The following is a 23287-nucleotide window of genomic DNA, read 5'->3' as shown; positions in this document are numbered from 1 at the left end:
CAGCAAAATCTCTCAGGATGTATGAAATAATATTTTAGATTTTTTTCTGGTGAAGGACTATGAAAACACAATATGTTCCCCAATACCTTTATAAGAAATAATGTTACTTAGTACAGGTAAACAAATTATTTCTAAGAACCCACATACATTTATAACTAAGCTACTTGTAGATTAACAAAGTGTAAGCAAGCAAGATAGATTTCTCTAGTTTCTCTTACCGGAAGGTAGAAATTTGTGGTGACACAGAAAGGATTAATTATTTTGTTATTTATCTTTAAAAGTAATCTCATAAAAATCTTAAAAGAACCACAAGTCTAAACTTTTATATAAAACCAAGTCATGTCTATTTTAAATTCACATAGTGCATATCTACTCCTGAGCAATTCTTATTAAATCATATCAAGTAGCTGAGGGCAAAAATGGGTATAGGATATCAACCATCACCAATACAGCCTTAGTGAGAGTCATATTAGCCAGTGCTGCCATTGTTCTTGTTCCCTGACCATAAAAAGTCCTTAGCTCATCATTGGAAAGAGAGGCACATTGGTCTTGCAACTTTATATACCTCAGTACAGGGGAACACCAGCGCCAAGAAGTGGGAGTGTGGGGGGGTGGGGAGTGGGGAAGAGGGTATGGGGAGACTTTTGGGGTAGCACTGGAAATGTAAATGAAGAAAATACCTAATAAAAAAATTTTTAAAAAAGTGTGCTTTCTGAACTTCAAATCATTCCCTAAGATTTGCTACATCAGAGCCAATAGTGAAAACATCTTAACCTACCCTCATAAACAATTTTATTTTTCCAAAAATATTTCTAAGAGTGGTGGTCAAAGCTGACAATCTACATGGCTATGTTCTTTTCTAGGATGGTGATTGAATCATTAATCTGTTCCAGCAGCAATGCCTGAAAGAGATCTAACCCTACTATTGTGAGGGCCAGTGAGGAACTGGAAGCCCCTTAGAGTTTTCATGCAATTCTTAGATCATGAGGGAAGTGAAGGTAGCCAGCTGAGCAGAATTCCACAGCAGCATGAAGTCAATAGAGCACATACTCCTCAGGACCATGCCTTAACCAAAGATCACCCACTGAGAATGTGCCGACCAGTGGGTCGCACTCCATGAGTTCTAAGTCCATGTTGTTCTTCCTGCATGACCCTCAGTAAAGTCCTCTGGGAAATGTCCCTGGATAGAAAAGAAAATTTAATTTTATTGGTGTTGAGGTTTGTTATTTATGTGTTTTTAACCTGCATGACTCTAATAAGTATGCATGTAGCTACATCCTAAAAGGAAGGGTCTCCTACTTTTTAACTCCCAATTTACTTCTGACCCCTTTCATGATCATGAATACTTAGTTTCACCTTCACAGTTTCTCAGTAACAAAGCAAAAATAGCTGCTTGCAGGTTAAAGAAAGAAAGACATCTTTGCATGCAGACACCTAGCAGTACAAAAGCAAAATGTTCCTTGGAATAGACAGTTCAAATGCTAGTTTCTGACAAGATTCTCCAGTTAAAGACTCCTCTTTTATTCTACTGAGGAAATCTGTATTGCTTCCCCAAAAGTCACTGGAGGAAGTTGAAATGTACACCTGGGTAATTAGGCATTAATCCCAGTAATGGAACAGGCTTGCCTGCCCTTGACCACATCAGCATTCATCAGGAAGACTTTGTGATGTTTTAGTGAGAAATGTCTCTGTTTCTTGTCTTGCTCTGCCTCTTGTCAAGTTGAGGAAACACAGTGTTTCCTTGATTGGATGTGTGCTGTGAAGATGCTCAGATTCACAGTTGTGGGAATAGCTGAAGATACAAAGTTATCTACAAAAACACTGCTGCCACTTGCACAGGCAATATCCCGCAGAGCAATGCATTGATTATTCCTGGGGACATTGTAAGAAGCCTTAATTATGGCTCTTGGAACATCATTCTATTCATTTTGTGCTGCAAATGACCAGATGTGAATAGCACTTTCATGAAGACAACCATATATGCAGCAACAGAAAAGACTGACTTGAGTAAATGTATTTCAGAATAAAAGTAATTGATTACATTGCTGCATAGTACCTATTCTATGCACAGATCATAATGAATACCATAAACATGATTTCTGATTTATGGAATTATAAATTCATTGGAAGAGACAAACATGGATTTATTTAACTATATGTAAGGCAAACTATCAACGATATTATAACAACATCACACCCATCTAATAACTGGATACAGAAACCCAAGTGTCAACTAAAAACCTTCATGATGAAGTTACAAAGAAATTACTGAATCTGGAAGTGAATGATACAAATACAGAATGAAGTGAGGTTTCCTTATAAAGAAACTAGTTCATAAACTTATTGAGAATTACATTTTCTGCTTAAAGGAAACTTTCAATGATAATAGAGGTAAGAAATGGGAGTATTCTAGCTTCATTTCTATTGCTGTAATAAAAATGACTCTGGCCCAATGCAACTTGAGAAGAAAGGTTTGTTTTGATATGGTTTGGCTTTGGTTGTTCTTTTGTTTTGCTTTGTTTTTGCTGAAAGATTATTTTCTATCATTGAGAAATAATCAAGAAGTCAAGGTGGAAAGTCAAGTAGCTACATTTCCTCTATCACTAAGAGCAGAAAAGCAAATATACCCATGGAATTTACTTACTTGCTGCTTAAGTTTCTTCACTCTATACATAGTTCTAAGACTTTTCCATGGCATTTATGGTAAATCTTCCAGCCTGAAGTAACAATGAAGATGGTTCTCCACAGAAACGGCCAACCTGATCTAGACCATTCTGGATTAAGGTTCCCTTTGCAAATGATTCTAGGTTGTGGCCAGTTGACATTTAAAAATCACAAAGCTCTTGGAGTTTCATGGGCATCGATAAAGGTCATAAGAATAGTTCAGAGCTGATGAGGAAGGCAAGCACAGGAGGAATTTAGAAGCAGTGGCTGAAAGAAACACAATGTGGAAACTGTCTTGCTGATACTTTCTATACAATGGCTGGTCCCTTAGGTAAAATTCCTGTAATGAACAATGAAGCTACTTGTCTGAGCAGTATTCTTAAATATGGATGACACTTGATGGAAGACAAGGGGAACCAAAGATTGAAGATCATGAGGTACTCTAGGAACCAGCAAACAACCTGGGCATGGATACAGCAAATTTGAGAAAATTCTTTACATCTTTCAAGAGTTGTTTAAAAATTTATAGAGATATCATGTTCACAGAGTATATGTCATTCAACAACCTGGTTTTTACAGAATAAAAGGGTGAGATCAGCACCTTTGCTCAACAGGAAATACTTAGCTTGAATGCTTTGTGTATCTATAGAGTATCCATTCTCATTATTCAAACAGGATTGGAATGAAGGACAAGGATGCTGTGAAATTGTCATTGGGCATGTGGACTCTGAAGAGGAGACTTCACAGATAAATTTGAGAATGACAGATTTAAAACTAGCAGCAACAGCTAAAGAGGCAATCTGTTACATTATACATACAAATTGTGGCAGTTTTCATCTCCATAATGGCCAACACCTCCAGGAGTACTTACTGATGTCCTGATTTTGACAAATGGTTTCATGAGCAGGCCAATCATCTTTGTGACTATGCATGTTAACTGGATGTCTAAAATACCAGCGTGAGAGTTACCAAGTCATTCCATATATGCATATTCATAGAATTATCTGTATTGCTGTCTCAGTCAGCAATGTCTGTCAGTAAGACATTTCTTCACATCTGTCATTAAGGCATGTTTCTTGGTGTTAGGATTGTATAAACCCTGAACTCCAACTAAGCCTTTTCCCTTTGGAAATGGCTTTTTTCCCTTAAGCATAAGACTAATTACAATAGAATACTGTAGCAGCCTATCTAGAATCCATTAAAAGTGGTAAGCCCACTTGATAAGATATGAATAGCTAATTAATGAAGTCTTTAAAACTTAAGCATTTTGAGGTTGGAGAATCACTGAAAATACACGAGTTTTTCATAGATTCTAGAAAAAAAAATTACTTCACAATTTTATCCAGAAAGAGGTTTTGTTTGTAAGAAAGTTTCTGTAAGAGCTTAACTATTGAGTCTTGCTCATAAATAAATATCCATTTTCCTTGAGATAGGAATGATTGCCCAATTCTCTGGTGCTTTATCAGGACAAAAAAGCATATGGAAGTGTGACTGGTATCTACCTAAAACATTTAGCTTCTCTTGCAGATATCAGAGCATCTGCATTTTATACTGGGAGTGACATCACTAGTTCTCATGTCTTTGGGCTTAGACTGGATTATTATATGATTTTTTGTTTCTCCTGCCTGTGATGATAGACCAAGGCTTTCTTCTACTGTATAATGACATGAGCGGATTTCCTTTGGAAATCTCTTCTTTCATATATGTGTCTAATCCGTCTGTATTGTCATTCACATCTATTCTATTTCTTCCATTTCTCTGGAGAACCATGACTAACACAGGACTCAATGAGAAAGTTACTGTTTCCAGGTTCAAAAAATAAAGCTTCAAAAGAAGTAAGATAGACTCCTTTCTATATAATTTTGAAGAAGATAAAAACAATAAAGTGAGACAAATTGCCAGTTGCATGTACTTGTATATAATAAAGAGATTGTATCAGCCAACATGTCAGGCATTGCCAAAATGAAAGGTAAAAATCTCAAAATTGTTATTTAAATACTTATCTTAAACTGTCAAAACAATACAGGTAAACAAGTAATATCCCCTGTTTATTTCCAGGAGAGACACAAATGTAAATTTTCAGAGTGAGGGAATACACACATCTATGAAAACACTAACCCACCTGTTGCAGAGTGCTGCAGCTTTGATCTGTTTTGTGTGATTTGAAATGTAGCAGTGTACAAGAACTCCATTTTGATAATCAAAAGGAGAAACATCATGGATTAATGACTTTAATTGATTGAAGATTATTTGCTATAGACATATGCTAACCTAGATCATTTAATAGATTATCAGCTTAATTAAGCAAACCATATATTTATTGTTAACTCTTTTGTAATGTGACAATTGCAGTGAGAAATTATAGAATATCCAAGAGTGCTGGCTCACATCTACAATCCTAGCATGTGAGAGGCTGGAAGATGGTAATCAGTTTGAAGCCAGCCTGGACTAAATAGTGAGTTTTATAGCAAACCTAGCTAGAGTGAGACACTGTTTCAAAAAAAATAATTATAAAAAAAAACAAAAAATAACAACCAAAACCAAAAAACCCTTGTAAGTGATAAAATACACACATGATGCATGTACACATATGCACACACACATGCATGAATATAGGCAAGCAAGCAAGCAAGCTCACATGGACACACAAATAAAAACACATAGCATATTTCCCATCCATCCTTAGACAAAATCATCAGCTTGATATCTCAATGCCCTTATATAAGTTACTGGAAAACGACTGGAGTAGGAATGTCATTTGCTCTGGTTTGACTTAAGTAGAAAAAACAAAAAACACAGCAGAATATAAAGGTGGGTTTATTCGGTAGTGCAGTGTTACTTCTTGTATAACACATGACCTTCTCTAACATACCAGTAGCTTGCTGAAAATACAGAATTACTGAAGTTTTCTTTTCATTAGAATTGTGACTTTCAAGAATAATTTTCATCATTGAAATTTGAGCTTTTGCTTCTCTATATAAGAAACAAATAATGTACCCTGGAACTAAGACCATGGAAGCCTTGAATCACAAGATTACTTCCAATGAAAAGCCTGACTTCTTGTTCTATTTGGGCCAACTATTGTCAAATTGTGCAATATACTCTCATGCCTGCTTCCCAGAAGTCGTGCATTTTAAAATCCTGCACAATTTACTTTGGGATTGTCTTTCAATTTACTTCAGAATTTATGTTACAAACTTAAGTAGAAAAAGAATCTCAGAAAGTACGGGCAATTTGGCATAAAAATGCAATTATGTGTATGACATCCAGTTTTCTGATAAAATGATATTCCTTTGTCTACACATTGTGTATATTCATTGTCATTGAGTCCTCAAAACAAGGAATTGGGTATTTAGTGTTGTAAAATAGTATAATTAATTACAAGGTTCTTTTTCGGTTAGTTTATCTAAAATGCTAAATTACTGGATATAAGTTGTAAATCCAAGGAATTTGAACACCATACTTAATAATTTTCTATGTTCCATGGATGTAGAGCATGCAGGTAACCTATAACTAATAATCTTCTCATTTTGACAAAATATGGTATTTATTTTAAGTTCATGCCTTTTGTATATGGCATTAGACTATAGCATTCCAAATTTCATCATCAGGTCCCATGAGGGAAGGTGATCATTTACTCTTGATGTTATGAATATAAACACAAGTTAATGATTGATTTGTAGCCTACATCCATCATGTAAGCTCTTTACTTACGTCCAGGCTCATTGTATCAATGTTTCTATATTGTCAGAGTATGAGGATAAGAAAGAGTGAATCATAGAGCAGAAGACTTGTGTGTTATTTGCTGTTTTAAAATTCATTAGAACAACAAATAAAATTTTTATTGATTACTGCAATAAAATATCTAATAAAAAATAACTTAAAGAAAAATTGGCTCCAATTTCAAGATAGCAGTCCATCATACCAGGGAACATATGGCAGCAGGAACATTATTCGGTTGCTCGCAACATATGCACAGTAGGGAAGCAGAGAGAGAGAGAGAGAGAGAGAGAGAGAGAGAGAGAGAGAGAGAGAGAGGACTGTTGCTGGTCAGATCACTTTCTTTTTCTTACCCAGTCCCATGCTTCAGACCATCAAATAATGCCAAATAAAATTAACATGAATATTTCCACCTCAGTTATCCCGAGCTTTTGTCCCTGCCAGCAAGAACACACTCAGGACAACCAGAATCTTCTGTGGCAAAACTTTTATTGCTTACTTCTCAGGAAGACCCCAACCCCAGAAAATGGAGTCACTTATATAGCCCTCAGCCATGGCGTTTCAGCACCTGATATGGCGTGTCAGCTCCTGATTTGTTGCTCGCCCATCACCCCACTACTACGCCCCAAGATGGGCAGTGACTGGCCGTGAATTCACTCTTGCACTTGCTTACAAGGCTTGTTTACTAGTTAGGCACAGCGGAGGCCAGCGCCATCTTATAATGGTGATTGCTCGTGGCTCGCGATTGCTCGAGGCACGGCTCTCCACATCTCCCCCTTTTTATTTTATTAAAATGAGGCTGGACTAGGTCTGTGTAATTATGCCCATCTGCTGTGGCTCTTGTCTTAGGTCATTCCTCCAATGTCACAGCCTTTCCTGTCATAGGGTAACCCTATCGCCACCAGGCCCCACCAGGCCCCGTGTCTTAGGTTGATCTGTGCATGAGGAAAGTTGCCCGTCCCTGGATACTGCAGTGCTATGTGACAGTAACTACTAAATGACCTAGGGCAAACTCTACAAAAGAGGCCAGCCATCAATGTTAAATAATTCTTGAGCATAGATAGCCAGATTTCGGGGGAGGCCCCTTGCTCAATGGCAGCAAGTGCTTGAACTATCACAACCTTGTCATTTGTTTGTTGGGTTCTGAGCTTGCAAACCAACCAGAGCATGAACACAAGTCCACAGCAGGTGGCAACACCAAATAAACCCACCCCCACCCATTCCTTAAAATAAGAAAGTGCAGATGAAATCCAGAAGGAGAGGCCCTCTGTCAATGACAGGTCCACTCGCGTTGAGTTGATCTTTATAACTGCCACCCTCAGGGCCTCAAGAGTCTCATTGAATCCCTCGGACCAATTTCCTGCAAGATACAAGGAAAGCTGTCTAGACAGATTAGCTGCATGAGTAAAATTTTCATATTGTACACTGGTAATACACAGAGCTTCCAGTTTTCTTTCACAACCCAACTGGGCCATCTGGTATAGAACACTTATCTGTTCCTCAACCAGATCGAGGCGCTGATTCAAAATCACCAGCCCTCCCTTCAGCTGGGCACTAGCACCTGCCTCATTACTTAGAATCCATTGGTAATATGGCCAAATATTTTCTTTTTCTATAGCATCTCCTTTATCATTCATTACAGCAAAATCCAATGGAGGTGACAAAACAAAACCCTTTGCTATTTCTTTCCATGGAAAAAATTTTTTGATTGACAAGGTGAAAAAACTATAGGAAATGCAAGGTCCAGATGACACCAAGGCATGCTGTGTATAGCAGTAGCATTGTCAACAGGCCATCGTGATCTTTTGGGAATAGTCGCATTTCCCTTTATCATAATAGTGGTGATGTTTATAGGTGAAGTTACATTATTTTCAACATCACTTGATCCTGATTGTGCTCCTTGAGCAACTTGCATTAAAGCATTAAATAACACTCCAGAGCTCACTTTATTTTGGCTAATGAAATCTGTCCAATTAGAGATAATCTTTTTCTTTCACAAACAAAGGCAAGGTAGAAGAATTGGAATGTACTGGTAAAGGTACCGGCCATGATCTTATTATGGCCTACAAAGGTATACTTATCCCGGTCTCAATTGCCAGGAGTAAGAATAACAGGATCATCTTGAGATTCATCTTGCTCTTTCATGATCCTTGTCAGTCACCTCAGAACCCAAAGTGGATTTTCTTCACTCTGTGGAAAAAACACAAATAGCTCCCCAGGATCTGATTAAGATAGGATCCGGGCCATACCATTTATTATCAAGGACATTCTTCCATTTGACCATTTCATTGAGCAGTTGAGGCCATTGTCTGTGCCTTTCAGCTGGTGATCTCCCAGCATTATCCAATTTTAAGAAATTAAGAGTAAATATTATAAGGGATAGAGCCATCTTTGGCGTCATAGCCTCTATTCCCCCTTTTTGTTTTTTTTTTGTTTTTTTTTTAAGAAGTTTTAATTCTCCTAGTTACCTAATGACCAGTTTAAGATAGAGGCCTTCATATACTTTTCGTGTCCTCCCCAGGACATAGCCTGTGGGAGTCGGTTGCCTTGATGCGAGGTGTAGGTCATGAATGTTTCTGACTAACAAGAACAGAACATTTGTTTCTAGGGTGGCTTTTCAGCCCAGTCATATATACTATTTAGATTTACAAAATAAACAGCTAAGACTTATCTGTTTAGTCTTTCTTGCCAGTGGCTAACTTCAGCTTAGAAATTTTTCCCTTGAATAGGAGCCAGGTAATGATGTATGTGCTCTAATATGTTGAATAAAAAAAGGGGTGCTCACACATCAAAATACATCAATATTATGCAATAACCAAATTAATGGCTGTTTGGAACAAGGAACAGACACTTATACATGTAAGCAAACTCTGTACACTATAACTTTATATAAAGTAGGCAAGTCAAATCGCAATGTATTGATAAATTTCACAGCCTAATTGACCTTTTATAAACTTTGAATTTAAATTTTATTTAGAACAGCATCTGGCTAGGTCTGTAATAAGGCTCTAAGAATTGCCACACAAGCCAAGCTGAGGCTGCTTCCCTCTGAGCTCAGCCTCAACCCAAATGCAAACTTTTTTCAATCTGAACACTCTGCCAGAGTCTTGGCTCAAAGATTATCCCTATGTTGAAGTATCCTTAAAGATCTGTTTTCTTGTTTGTTCATGTTGTTTAGAAAGACTCCAACCTTGAGTTCCCAATTATAAGCTAACTTTCTGTTACAAGCAAAAGGCTGTCTGCCCCTTTAAGAGCTCCATTTGTAATAGGCCCTCAGCAGGGCTTTTTCAGCTGTACTTGGCTCCCAGCCACAGTGCAGCTAACTTATGAACAAGTTAAAGGATGGACAGCCAGCAGATAAAGTTTTAACCATTTATATTTTTTAACATGAAACACAGAACAATAATCATTCAAACAACAAAACAAAAACAAACATGAATTGACAGATATATGGACAATTTGTTTTGGTGCACGAAAAACAGACAATAGACAGACAGGGAATAGAACTTGGTGTCTCAAAGGGACACAGATATCCTAACCAGAGCTAAGAATATCTCCATAGGAGCCAGAGAGGAAGTAGGAAGTCTCCCATTTTCCTTCTGTTCCCAGGAGAGCTCTGAAATAGCTTATTTTCATTTTTTCTCTCTTTTGCTAAAAGATCCCAAACAGATAATAACTGCTTTTCTAAAACTTATTTTCTCTCTCTCATGTTCAGACTCTACTTCCGTATCTCCTTCTTTTGGGAATACTGCCAGAGAATGGAGAGGAGGCATAGTGGCCCTGAGAGCTATCTTTAAGCCTTTAATGAAGAAGGCTGCCTCGAGAGGGGGGTAAATTGACTTAATTTATATTATCCTTTGTATCTTTATAACTTATATTATCTTTTGTATCTTTATATTTTATATTATCCTTTGTATCTTTATATTTTATATTATCTTTTGTTTTTCTCCTTTCTCCTTTTCTAAACTCACCCAGGCCATTCTTTCCCTAATTTCTCTTTTCTTTGGGCTCAAGGTCCGTGGAAAGGCCTTTATTCTTCAGTGCACCTTGTTTCATTTCAAATCTTACTCTCTCTCCCCGCTCTGCCTCTGATAGACTGTCTTGAATTTCGTCCAGGATCTTCTGTCCTGCCTCACCAGCTTCCACACGGCATGGTCCCTGCTTTAAGTTTGCCGTTCTGCTGTTCCCTAACTAGATCTCCTTTCAGTTTGTCCCATGAGGCGACATATCAATTGAACGGAACTAAAGTCTGTGACAGTGGACATAGCTGCTGGACCATTCCATCTTATGTGTAAAGAAATCTGGAATTATGTGATTATAATTTTCTTAGCATTTTCTTTGTAAAAAAAAAAAAAAAACCTAAAATATGAACTAGTTGGTGTATAGTAAAAAGTAAATAAATTCTGAGAGCAGTTTTATTTTAGGATAATACATATATACATATGCAGTGTGTGTGCCAGTGGTGTTAACAAAACTAATAGTGGAATTTGATCCTTAACAATGCCATTATTTAAGTTGAAGTGTTTATTAGCTCACCAAAATTGAACGTACTGTTAAAGGAAACTGGCTTCTGATGCATGAACACTTGTATGTATACTGAAAGTAGTCCCTAATACAAGTTAGATAAGCCAAGCATAGACAGTATGTACCCCTAAGAAGTGTTGATGACTTATGAGGCAGGTTATACCATGGTGCCACATGGTCTATCTCCCTGACAAATCCCTCTATAGTCTTAGTGGCGATTTTCAGGCCGTTTCTACAGAGTGGGAGATTCCCATACTGCTGCTGTCCAGGCCTGACCGCGACTAAAACTGGTCGCTGTCCAGGCGCTGTCCAGGCCTGACTGCGACTGGGAACCAGTCAGCAGTTCCAGGGGTGGAAGCAAAATGAAACCGAAAGGGAAAGTACAATCGCAGTGCAAACAATGAAAAGGGCGTCTAACTCTGGAGAAATTTCAAGACTGTATGTACCTTGCAGAGCCTTACATGTCCCGCAGTTCTGGTTCCGCCCCGTTAAGGGGGGTATCTCCCTTGCACCGGTGTGATGGTAGTTCCCGGATTTTGGCACCACCTATCCCGAGCTTTTGTCCCCACCGGCAAGAACACACTCAGGACAACCAGAATCTTCTGCAGCAGAACTTTGCTTACTTCTCAGGAAGACCCCGACCCCAGAAAATGGAGTCGCTTATATAGCCCTCAGCCATGGCGTTTCAGCACCTGATATGGCGTGTCAGCTCCTGATTTGTTGCTCGCCCATTACCCCACTGCTACGCCCCGAGATGGGCAGTGACTGGGTGTGAATTCACTCTTGCACTTGCGTACAAGGCTTGTTTACTAGTTAGGCACAGCGGAGGCCAGCGCCATCTTATAATGGTGGTTGCTCGCGGCTTGCGATTGCTAGCTGCACGGCTCTCCACACTCAGTTTCTACTCTAGAAACTTCACACACATGCCTAGATGTGTATAAACCACTGTGGTTCTAAATACCTTAAAGTTAGCTATTAAGATTAACCATCATCAACCAAAAACTGTTTAGGGCCTAGAAATATGAACTTTCTAGATCTGAGCTTATACATTTGTTTACATATATTGAGACTTATTTTCTATCACTTTTTTTTTTCTTTTAGAATAGTACTTTTATATAATATACTCTGACTGGTTGATTGTATACACACACACACAAACACGTGTGTGTGTGTGGTGTGTGTGTGTGTGTGTGTGTGTGTTCTATGTAGTTTCTACATGTATTTCAAATTTTATTTAGCTAATTTGCCTCTCTTGACAGTAAAACTGTTAATGTATTTGGATATTTTCCAAAATAATTCAATTTGGTGGGTTTAAAACAAGAGGGGAGAGAGAGAGAGAGAGAGAGAGAGAGAGAGAGAGAGAGAGAGAGAGAGAGAGAGAGAGAAAGTAGGGGGTCAGAAGACCATAGTAAAATTGGAGCAGAGTTGTGCAGAATATGATGAAAATATATGTTATGAACGTATGGAAATGTCAAAGAATTCATTTAAAATGTTCAAAATTATGTTAATCGTAGTATAAATAATTCTTTTTGGAAGGTGTTTTAAAATACTTGTGTCTGTGTGATTTAGCCATGTTGCTCAGGACATACAACCATGACCCATTTTTGCTCCTTGCTGTATAATTTTTATTGTATGTTTAGAGCATGCTCATTTAGTAAGTTATTACTTTCATAATTTAATTTTTATTTGTGCTGAAGAATATGTATTTCATTGTCCATTATTTGTAAACATCTTCCTGTGATTCTCTTTAACTCATCAGAGTTTGTACTGTAATAAAACATAGAGTACGAATTGCATTTCACTTGTGCCTATTGAGCGTCCTTTGCCTTACAAAAATTTTGCAATTTTATGAGGTCCCATTTGTCAATTTTTGATCTTAGAGAATAAGCCATTGGTGTTCTGTTCGGGAACATTCACCCTGTGCCCAAGTATTTGAGAATTTTCACCATTTTCTCTTCTATTAGATTCAGTGTATCTGGTTTTATATGGAGGTCCTTGATCCACTTGGACTTGAGCTTTGTACAAGGAGATGAGAATGTATCGATTTACATTCTTCTGCATGCTGACAACCAGGTGAACCAACACCTTTGTTGAAAATGCTGCCTTTTTTCCCACTGGATGGTTTTATCTCCTTTGTCAAATATCAAGTGACCATAGATGTGTAGGTTCATTTCTGGATCTTCAATTCTATTCCATTGATAAGCCTGCCTGTCACTGTACCAATACAATGCATTTTTTTTTAATCACCATTGCTCTGTAGTACAGCTTGAGGTCAGGGATGGTGATTTCCCCCAGATGTTATTGTATTGTTGAGAATAGTTATCACTATCCTGGGTTTTTTGTAGCTACAGATGAATTTGCAAATTGATCTTTTTAACTCTATGAAGAATTGATTTGGAATTTTGATGTGGATTGCATTGAATCTATAGATTGCTTTCGGCAAAATGGCCATTTTTACTATATTAATCCTGCCAATACATGAGCATGGGAGATCTTTCCATTTTCTGAGATCTTCGATTTCTTTCTTCAGAGACCTGAAGTTGTTGTCATACAGATCTTTCACATGCTTGGTTAGAGTCACACCAAGGTATTTTATATTATTTGTGACTATTGTAAAGAGTTGTTGTTTCCCTAATTTCTTTCTCAGCCTGTTTATTCTTAGAGTAGTGGAAGGGACTGATTTGTTTGAATTAATTTTATATTCAGCCACCTTGCTTGTTTATCAGGTTTAGGAGTTCTCTAGTGGAATTTTTGGGGTCACGTAAGTATACTACCATGTCATCTGCAAATAGAGATATTTTCACTTCTTCCTTATGTAGCAGAGATGTACTTGTTGTGCATCAATGGGAGAAGAAGCCATTAGTCCAGTGAAGGCTTGATGTCCTAGTGTAGGGAGATGTGAGGGAAGGGAGGCAGGAGCTGTTGGGTGGGTGGGGGAACATCCTCTTAGTAGCAGGAAGAGGAGGGATGGGATAAGGGGTTTCTGGGGGGGATTGAGAAAGGGGTTAACATTTGAAATGTAAATAAAAAAAATAGCCAATAAATTTTTTTTTAAAAATCCCATTTCAATGTTTCCTAAAAGAAAGCTCATTACGGCAAGGTCCTTTATGGTCAACTGGCCAACAATTTTCTCATTGTTCTGTGAGGGTGGCAGTTTTACATGTCAGTTGATCTTCTGGTTCATCTTATAGCAATAATTACACTAGATAATGAGGTGCAGTTAATGATTGAAAGCACATACAAAAATCTTAGTGACTAAAGAATTCTCAGTAACTGTAATAAGCTTCTCTCTTTGATTTATGGCATGCATAAAATTTATCGTTTTTTTAATCATGAATATTTTTATATTTTGTAGCTCTCTTTCAACTATACTCAGCTATGTCCTTCAAGTTTTTCAGTGAAGCATTTTTACTGTTTTTGAGTTCAACAAATATTTCAAGTGACAGTTTTATTCTTCCTTTTGTCACTTTGACATCTCTATATACCAGTTTTTCTTGGGCATTTGCTGAAGCAATTTATTCAGTCTTTACCTTTCAATAGTTGCTCTTTATTATGGCTCCAATATATTTATTGTTAATGGTGCACAGCTGTATTTTATAGCCATACTGATATGACTACCTCATTTTTACATATGTACGGCATTTTGACTTTGATATATTTTATTCATCTGACATTATATAGTTAGATTCCTTTGTGCTTCCAGTAAATATTAGTTTTCATTCTATATTACCTATTTGAAAGTAGTGATTTGATTTTATTTCCTATATAAATATTTGTGCTTATTACACACATCTCTATTTGCTTATTTTCAATTTCCTTCATTGCTCTCTGTTCCTTTTCCCTCTTTTTTCCCCCTCCTCTTATTTCTCCCATTTTTACTTTTGTATCTTTTAATGGGTTACCTGCTCAATACTTCCAAGGAATACTACCATATGGGAAATCTACTGATAGAAATTCTTGCTGAAAATAACTACTTTTTATTTAGAATTTATTATATTTCTCAAGAAATTATAAACAAATCTCAATATAAGAAACATCTATGTTACATAATATCATAATATACTACATAATACACAATCAAAGTATCAAACAACCCTTCAATTATATTGATAAAAATTAACCCTGATTCAATATAAAATGCTACTCCATGGCACTAGTATGAAGTCCTCAGTTGAGTGTATGTACACAATTTTTCATGCAGTTTCATGGGGGGCGGGGGTTCTGTTCTGGTCTCTTCTATTTAGTATTTGGTGCCTGCCTCTGTCTCCCAAGTGCTGGGATTACAGGCATGCACCAGCACTGCCAGGCTGCTGTCTCCCTCTTAAGCCTTGATATTTGATGAACATATTTTATTTTATTTTATTCAGATTGGAAAATTTTTCTATGATGATTTTGTTATAAATAATTCTAAGCTTTTGTTTGGGATTTCTTCTTCTTCCTCTGTATTTACTATCCATAAGTTTGGTCTCCTCATAACATTCCATATTTTCTGGATGCTTTGAGCCTGGATTTTTTTCATATTAAATTTTTTCTACATTGTCTTTAAGACCTGAAATTGATTCTTTCATGCATTTTAAATTGTTGGTGAAGCTTACCCCAGAGGCTTATGTTTCATATTCTGAGTTTTTTGTTTCCAGTTTTATTTCACTTTGAATTTTCTTTAGGTGTTTTACTTCTTTGTTAAATTCTACTTTTAATGTCTTAGATCATTTTATTATCTTGTGCGTCTTTCTTCCCTCATGGTCTTCATTAAGGCAAATAATCATGTCTACTTTAATGTCCTTTAAAATATCCAAAATTGCTATTTTAAAGCCCTTGTTTTGTGTTTGGTTCAATTGCATTTGGGGAAGCCTATTACATTGTGGTTTCTGGCTTCTGGAGGGAGCTTATATTCTTAGTTGTTTATATTTGTGTTTTGGCATAGGAAACAAGGGATTTGAATGACTGAGATGTTACTTCCTGTAGGTTCCTGGTCTCATCTTTGTTGCACAGGCGCACCTTTTTTGTTGTTTATGTTTGTTTTTCTGTTTGTTCTTGCTATTCATAGGTTCTTGCCAAGTAGAAGTTGTGGTGAAGAACTAGAGATACTTATAATCTGTACCAAGACACCAAAACCCTAGGGGGTGGGGGTGGGCTGGAACGAGGGACTACATTTGTAGCTAAAAATTAATTGTTCTGCTAAGATGGGAGTTTCTCACATGCCTTTGAATTTGTCTTATGTTTTCTTTAATAAGTCATGTAAGCCTATATCTGAATGTCTAGCTACAATATTCTAATTCTAAAAAGAAAAAAAAAGATGTAATTTAAATATGTTTAAGCTACTATCCAGTGCAACAGTCTGCAGGCTTAGGAAAACACAGCACTCACCTGAAATTAGCCCAGAGATGCTCATTTGCTATTGAGTACACACTACTAACTGCTCAACTGATCCTAGCACGCTGGGTGTTCTATTTTATGTTTTTACCTGGTACTGGTTGTTGGTTTAACTGAAGCTGTAGGAACCTTTATTCTGTGCCCAGTTAGACATTTGAAAGAAAAATCTGAAATTGTTTCTAACACCAGAAACTGGTTACTATATAGAATATTTAGAGCTGAACTCAAGTCAATGGTCATGTTTTTCTTTCTAACACAAAGCATATGCCACCGCTAAATATCCATTCTCCATTCATATGCTTGTGAATCTTGTCAACATGTTACTGTATGTGTGTTTAAATTGTGGTGCTTCCATGAAAAATCTTCCAGTATCTATTATACCCACTCTAGTCAGCACAGCTAAGGTCTTACCATCTCACCTGGGTCTGCGTACTAAGTGAAAAAGCCTGCATGTGCCTATTAGCTTTTAACCCTATGCTAAATCTGTTTTGTGTGTGGGAAGCAGCTTGCAGTTATTTAGCTGTCTGGCTCTATATCACTGAGGAAGTATCTTAATGCTTTATACAGGAATCTCCTTTTGTAGTTCCAAGGTAATAATAATAGCAAAAGTGAGCGAAAACCTGTTCTGAGCCCTTACTGTACATGTGCAACTCTGCAAAGCACTTAACAAGTTGCTCCATTTCATTCTCACAGCAAGCCTGTGAGCTAGTAACATTATTATCCCTGTTTTACCAATGAGAAAATTGAGGCTCATGGAGATTCCCCTGACTGCTGAAGGTTTTTGCAGAGAAGATGGGGCTGAATCTTAAATGAGATGCGAATATCAACAACCTAAGCCTCTGCTGTGCTCTGGATAACTGTTTTTTAACCCTTTATATTTAGCTGAGAAGGAAAAAAGATAGCAGAATGTATGTAAAGTAGCCCTAACTGTACATGTTTTTAAATGAATGACAGCCATTTTATGATCAAGTTTATGCAGATTGAAAAGACAATGGAAGTCTGCAGATCAATGGCAATAGTTAAAAGATTTGGAGCAAATGAATTATGAGTATAACTTAGCTTTTGCATCAAAATAGAGGTATAGACTCTAGTTAGTAAAGCCTGTTTAGGTAAGAAGAAGGCATCAAAGAGAGGATTATCACAGAGAGTTATCACTAACCTCAACTAAAGTTGGTAATTATGGTGACTAGAGTTCTTCAAGTTACTCTAACAGTCCATTGATTTTTTTGCAGCAGTGAATTAGGAAAAGCAAATCTCATATTACAGCAAAAGTGAGAAGAAGGAACACATAACAAACAACCTGATAGGACACAATGGATTCTTTCAAGAGATCAGAGAAGAGGTCAGATTATTATGGGATGTCTGCTTTGAATCCACTTTTAAAGGTAGGAACAGTGGCCAGTTTCCTAAAAGCACTCATTGTTATTCCTTGTCACATCGGAAAGAGTGCACTGCCTATCAATGTCAGCGTTGCAACTGAATCAGTGCGAGGAAATAAGTTTGAAGTTCTCTTCTGAAGAAGAGCTATCTCCTGTTACTACACTCGATGGTGCTAACCAAAGATGTCCAACTCCATCAGAGACACAGAGCCTGGGAAAAGCCTTGAGTATCAGAGGCAAAGACTTGTAAATATTCAGAGGAGAAGGGAATTCAGATGCTCACTGTCAGTCAGCCCCAATTACTGTGTGTGTCACAGTGTGAGTGACTCAAACAACAAGCATTCATTCTCACAATTCTGGAATCTAAGTGGTTCAAAATTCATGTTGACTCAACCTCAGGTTCCACCAAGGCTGGTTTTCTGGTTGGTTAATGGTTCACTTTTCAATATGTTCTCAGATGTAAAAGGGAGAGCAATGAAGAGTGGGACTCCTTCTCTTTTAAACAGAGATCAATTTAATTTCCAAGGATTTCATTCTCACAACTTGATGGCATGAAAGTATCATCACCATGGGCAAAATGGCTAGAGTGTATAGATTAGACTACTTCATGGCCAGGGAGTAAAACAACAACAGAATTTAATTCATAGCTAGCACACTAACATCTTAAAATCAACCAAATACACCACTGTGTCTCAACATTTAGTGGAATAATACTATTTGCAAATATTTCTTTAAAAATACTAAGGGCTATCATTCCCCAAGCATAGGACATTCATAGCATTGAGTACTTCATATACGTCACAAGTAACCTCCACTGTAAAATCCACAAGATAAATGACAACATCCATATATTAAAGGCAATTAAACTGAGGACCAGAAATATCAGATATTTTAGCTATGTTTTCATAATTTCTAAAGAACACAATTAAAGCCAAACTATTTTTAAAAAGCAAGTTTAAGCTGTTTTCCAAACCTACCTCTTTTAAGGTTTGTTGAAACGGGTAGATATCATAAAGTAAGCCATGGGAACTGCCATTTTCCTTCTCATGGTCTCCCTACTAGGGAGAATTTGGGGGATTTTCCTTGGTTACCTTTATTTGAGTAGGCAGATAGATAAAGCCTTAGTAGAACAGTCACAGAAATTACTTCCTTGCCTGACTTATATATAAAGCAATACTGAATTAATTAACAAACGAGAGAGAGAGAGAGAGATATGAAGAGTATAAAGTAGCCTGATGTAACAGGGATTGCCTGTTGCACTAGTGTAATAAAAAGTAAGACATAAACCCTTGTTTAGGTTTATCAAACAATCAGCCCTATTTATTAAGTGTTGGGGTGGGAGTTATGAGCAAGAAGGGATCTCTTGATCTGCAATTTTCTCATTATCAATACTACTTTAATTCTAGTGGCTAAGGGTTTTAGAAGACAGCAGTTCAATTGCACCTTAATATCCATTTAAAAGTCTAAGCCAACCTGGATGATGATAAGTTTATCTAGCACAGCATATTGAATACAAGAGGTAATTATTTTTTATTAAGATTTGACTTTAAAGAGCAGTATCAGACATGTTGGTGAGACATTGCAGGTATAGCTTCTCAGGTTACCAGGAAACACAATCTGATAGAAATATCCCTGTTGCTCTGGTTCTTACAGTCTTTGCACACCCTCTCCTGCAATATCCCATGACCCTTAGGTGGAAGAGTGCTGTTTAAATGTATGTATTGGAACTAGGTTTCTCAGCTCTGCATTTTGATTGGTTTTGATTTTTTTCTTTCTAGTTGTCTCCATCTGTTGTATGTTTTCCTTCATGATCAGTAAAGACAAATGAGTATACAGTGCTCTTAGTGATTATGCTTGTTTAGTAAATAGGTAGTTGTAGATTCTTCTTCAATGGCTGTGACTTCCTTAGCATTGAGGAGTTAGTTGTGTTGTGTTGTTTTGTTTTGTTTTGTTTTGTTTTGTTTTGTTTTGTTTTTCAAAACCAGAATGATATCTCTCTTGTGCAAAAGATCTTAGGTCCAAACAGAAAGATGTTTTGGGTTACCACCAAAGCATGTTGTGCTATTAGTACATCTAAAGGGTTGCCCTGACATGGTAGTGGTTCATAGGCATTGTAGCTGAGTAGTGAGTGCTGTTGCTTGCCTCCCTCACTTGGAAGCTTGCTTGGTGACTTCTCGTGGTATAAAAGCTAGTTTTCAGAGAGGTTCCCCAGCATGATGTTGCAAGTAGGAGTGGAAAAAGTTTGACCCCCAAGAAACATACCAAGCAGCACATTGAAAAGCTCAAGGCCTCAACCTTAACTTAGAACTATATAAGCAACTGAATAAATCTGGGAGCAGGAGAGACGGTCCTCCACAGAAAAGAATACATCAAATTGTTTATCTAGTGTCAAAAGTTTAGCCCTGAAAACATACAAAAAAGTAACATTATATGCACGTAACTGGTTATATTTAGTAATATATGTACAAACAAACACATATATGCCTGCAATAACATTATGTGAAAACAAAGGGCATGCCTTTGACGAAGAGGATAGATAGGTATATGGGAAGCTTTGACAGGAGTACAGGGAAAGACAAATTGATATAATTAAATTATAATCTCATTTTTTAAAAAAAAGAGCAGTTGGTGTGTATAGTTCATGATGGTAGCACAGGAGTTCAGGGAAATTTCCAGAAATAACTTAGCTCTGAGATTGGCTGCCACTGGCTCCCTCTCTCAACTTGACTGTTCCTCTTAGCTTAGTTCCACCAATGGCTAGCTGATGCCCAGAGCTGCAATCCTGCTCTTAGCCCCCTCCCAGCTTAACTTTGGATAGATCACAACCAACCTTCAACCTGGGAAAGCTGGGCGCTGCTGTCTGCACTCCACCAGCTCCCACTTCCTGTTGGCTCGCTTCGCCAAGCCGCCAGCCACCACCCCATCTTCTCTCTTTCTCTGCCCACCTTTGCTCTGTGGATGGAAAACACTAGACAGCTCTGGGCACAGAATCTCCTGCGCTAGCCTTATCAACTAGCCTATGTCAGCTATATGCAGGTGATGGCTGCCGCCAGTTCTAGCTACACCAAGATTTTACGCCAAGGTTTTTGCTTCCTCTTCATTCCAAAATGCCTCTCTGAAAAAAAGCCCTTTTTCCCTCCTCACCTCTCTTCTTCCTCCTGGGATCCAGAAGTTTACCTTTATCCTTCACCCAGCAATTGGCTTCCTCCTTCATTACTGACCAACTCAAGAACCAATTAGAGAACAAGATTTTAGTATCAGCTCCTCCCACTGAAGGGGAGTGATTCAGATAAACAGTTGACAACTTTTTTTTTTTTGAGGGGGGGGGTGTTCTAAGAACAGATCCTTATCCTGTTGGATTGAACAATGATGTAGCATGCTATGGATAAGGTTTTCTCAGAGGTAAAGCAGAAACTGAGGAGAAAAGTCTGAGACAGTCAGTCTGAATTAACTAAGATAAACAAGTGGCACTTAGTCAGTTCTTATCTCCTTGGCACTTGCATGTCGTTCCGGAAACCATTTGGTAAGTATTGTGCAGAGCAAGGACTAAGCCGTGATGTGAATTGACGCTTCCAACCTCTCACGTTCGTTTTTCATTTGGAATATGTCCAAAACTCCTCACCTGCCCTTTCCTAAATGGTCTGTGTAATTGTTTCAGCTCTCGCCTTTCCTTTGGCCAGGAGAGCTGAGCCAGGTTAAAGCACCTTTTTTTTTCCCTTTCAGATAACACTCACTTGGCTCAGGAGCTCCAGATGAAGCAATGGGGTCAAGGCGCGTCGTCACACCTGACAATTTAGATCGTCCAAGTTCCTAAATGTCTTCAAGTTTGAAAAATAGAAAGGAAAAAAATGGCAGAGACCTTATTCTACTTGGACACTTTAAAGTGTAAAGAATTAACCACATGTCAAAGTTTGTTGCAGTTGGGTCTCTCTTTCTGACTCTTCTTCTTCACATCCCCTCCCCCCCCCACCCAATATTCTAGTGCACAGCTTGATCTTTTGAATCGGTAGGGAAATACTCTTTAGATGTCCTGTTTTCTTCTTCAAAGATGATCCTTTCCACAGCTCAGTCGTTCCAATTGTATAAACAAGTAAAATAATGATTCTTGCATATAAGCTAGCACTGAAGAGGATAAAGTATTTCACACTAAAATTTAAAAATGATGAAGCTACTGGAGACTATCTAAAATTATTTGATGAGAGGAAAAAAAAGCTCTGGAAATAGACTTACAAAAATACAAGTTTGCCATGAGATCCAACACATGTCAATGAATATTTTCATTGTGCTCATCTCCCCAAATATCCATGAGATTTAGAAACGTTAAAAGCATGACTTCCACAGAGAGCATACAACTGCTGACTCAACGCTGACATCTTCCTTCCTCTGGCTTCAGAAAAGATGATTAGGGCAGTGCTGGTGATTTAGAAGGCAAAACACAGAGCCCTTCTACAGCATCACACACAAAACAGTAGCAAATAGAACCACCAATGGCTTAAGGCAGAAAAGTGTGATTTTGTGTATGTTGTTGAGAAGATCAAAGACTGGAGCTCCATAGACTGTAAGACTTAAAAGCATGGCAGGCACTCCAATCTTTAAAATAGGAGATAAAATATTATTTGATCCCAGCAAATCTATACCTTGTCATTTAATATCAACATGTTATAAATTTTGATCATTTATAAATTTAAAGTGTACACTAAAACTCTAGCAACTGTTCATATCCAAATACACGATGCTGGTAGAGAATAAGTGAAAAGATCATTGGGAAGCAAGGGTAGGAATTCCATAGTTCTAGTGGCTGATACCTCTGTGGGGCACATTCATAGGGCTATAAAACAGACATCTGCTTAGGAATTTATACTAAAATACAAAAGTATCAATTTGGTTTTGCTGTTTCTACATGAGTCTGAACATAAAGATTCAAGATACCTTTTGCCAGTCTCAGTCATTGTGATACCTGTGGATTATAAGGAGGTTATGTCTTTAAATTGTGTATGGGTATGTGCTTATGAACTTGGTAACATAGAAGAGATTTGTAGAGATTTTAGACATAGCAAAGCATAAGTAAAGTCCATTTCTTTGGAATGCAGAGGGGGTATCTCATTCTAAGAACGTAGGTTCCATGAAAATTTAATGAGAAGTTATTTCAGAAAGATGAAATTTCAGTTTCAGCCTAATCATTAATCAGGAAATGGACTGCCCAAGCTCAGTAGTTTTCAACTTTCTTAGTGCTGTGAGACATTAATACAGTTCTTCATGTTGTGGGGACCCCCAACCATAAAATTATTGTATTGTTGCTTCATAACAGTAATTTTGTGACTGCTATGAATCATAATGTAAATATCTGATATGTAGGATATCTGATCTGTGACTGTTAAAATGGGGTCATGATCCACAGGTTGAGAAACATTGTCCTAAAGTTTAGGTGACTTGTTTATGATCCTAGAGAATGAACTCTTGGGTCATAATCTGCTCATTCCAACTTAAATTCAGAGAATATAAGTGCAGCACACCACACACTCCTTTTTCATTTTTCTTTGTCACTTTATTTTATATTATCATTGAGATTTTAACATGAATTCAAAATATCATTATGAAAAGATGGTAACAGTACGCCTTAATCTGAG

Source organism: Mus musculus, chromosome 17 (assembly GCF_000001635.26).
Source record: "Mus musculus strain C57BL/6J chromosome 17, GRCm38.p6 C57BL/6J".
In the NCBI taxonomy this organism is placed as follows: domain Eukaryota; kingdom Metazoa; phylum Chordata; class Mammalia; order Rodentia; family Muridae; genus Mus; species Mus musculus.
This window is presented reverse-complemented; position numbering follows the sequence as displayed.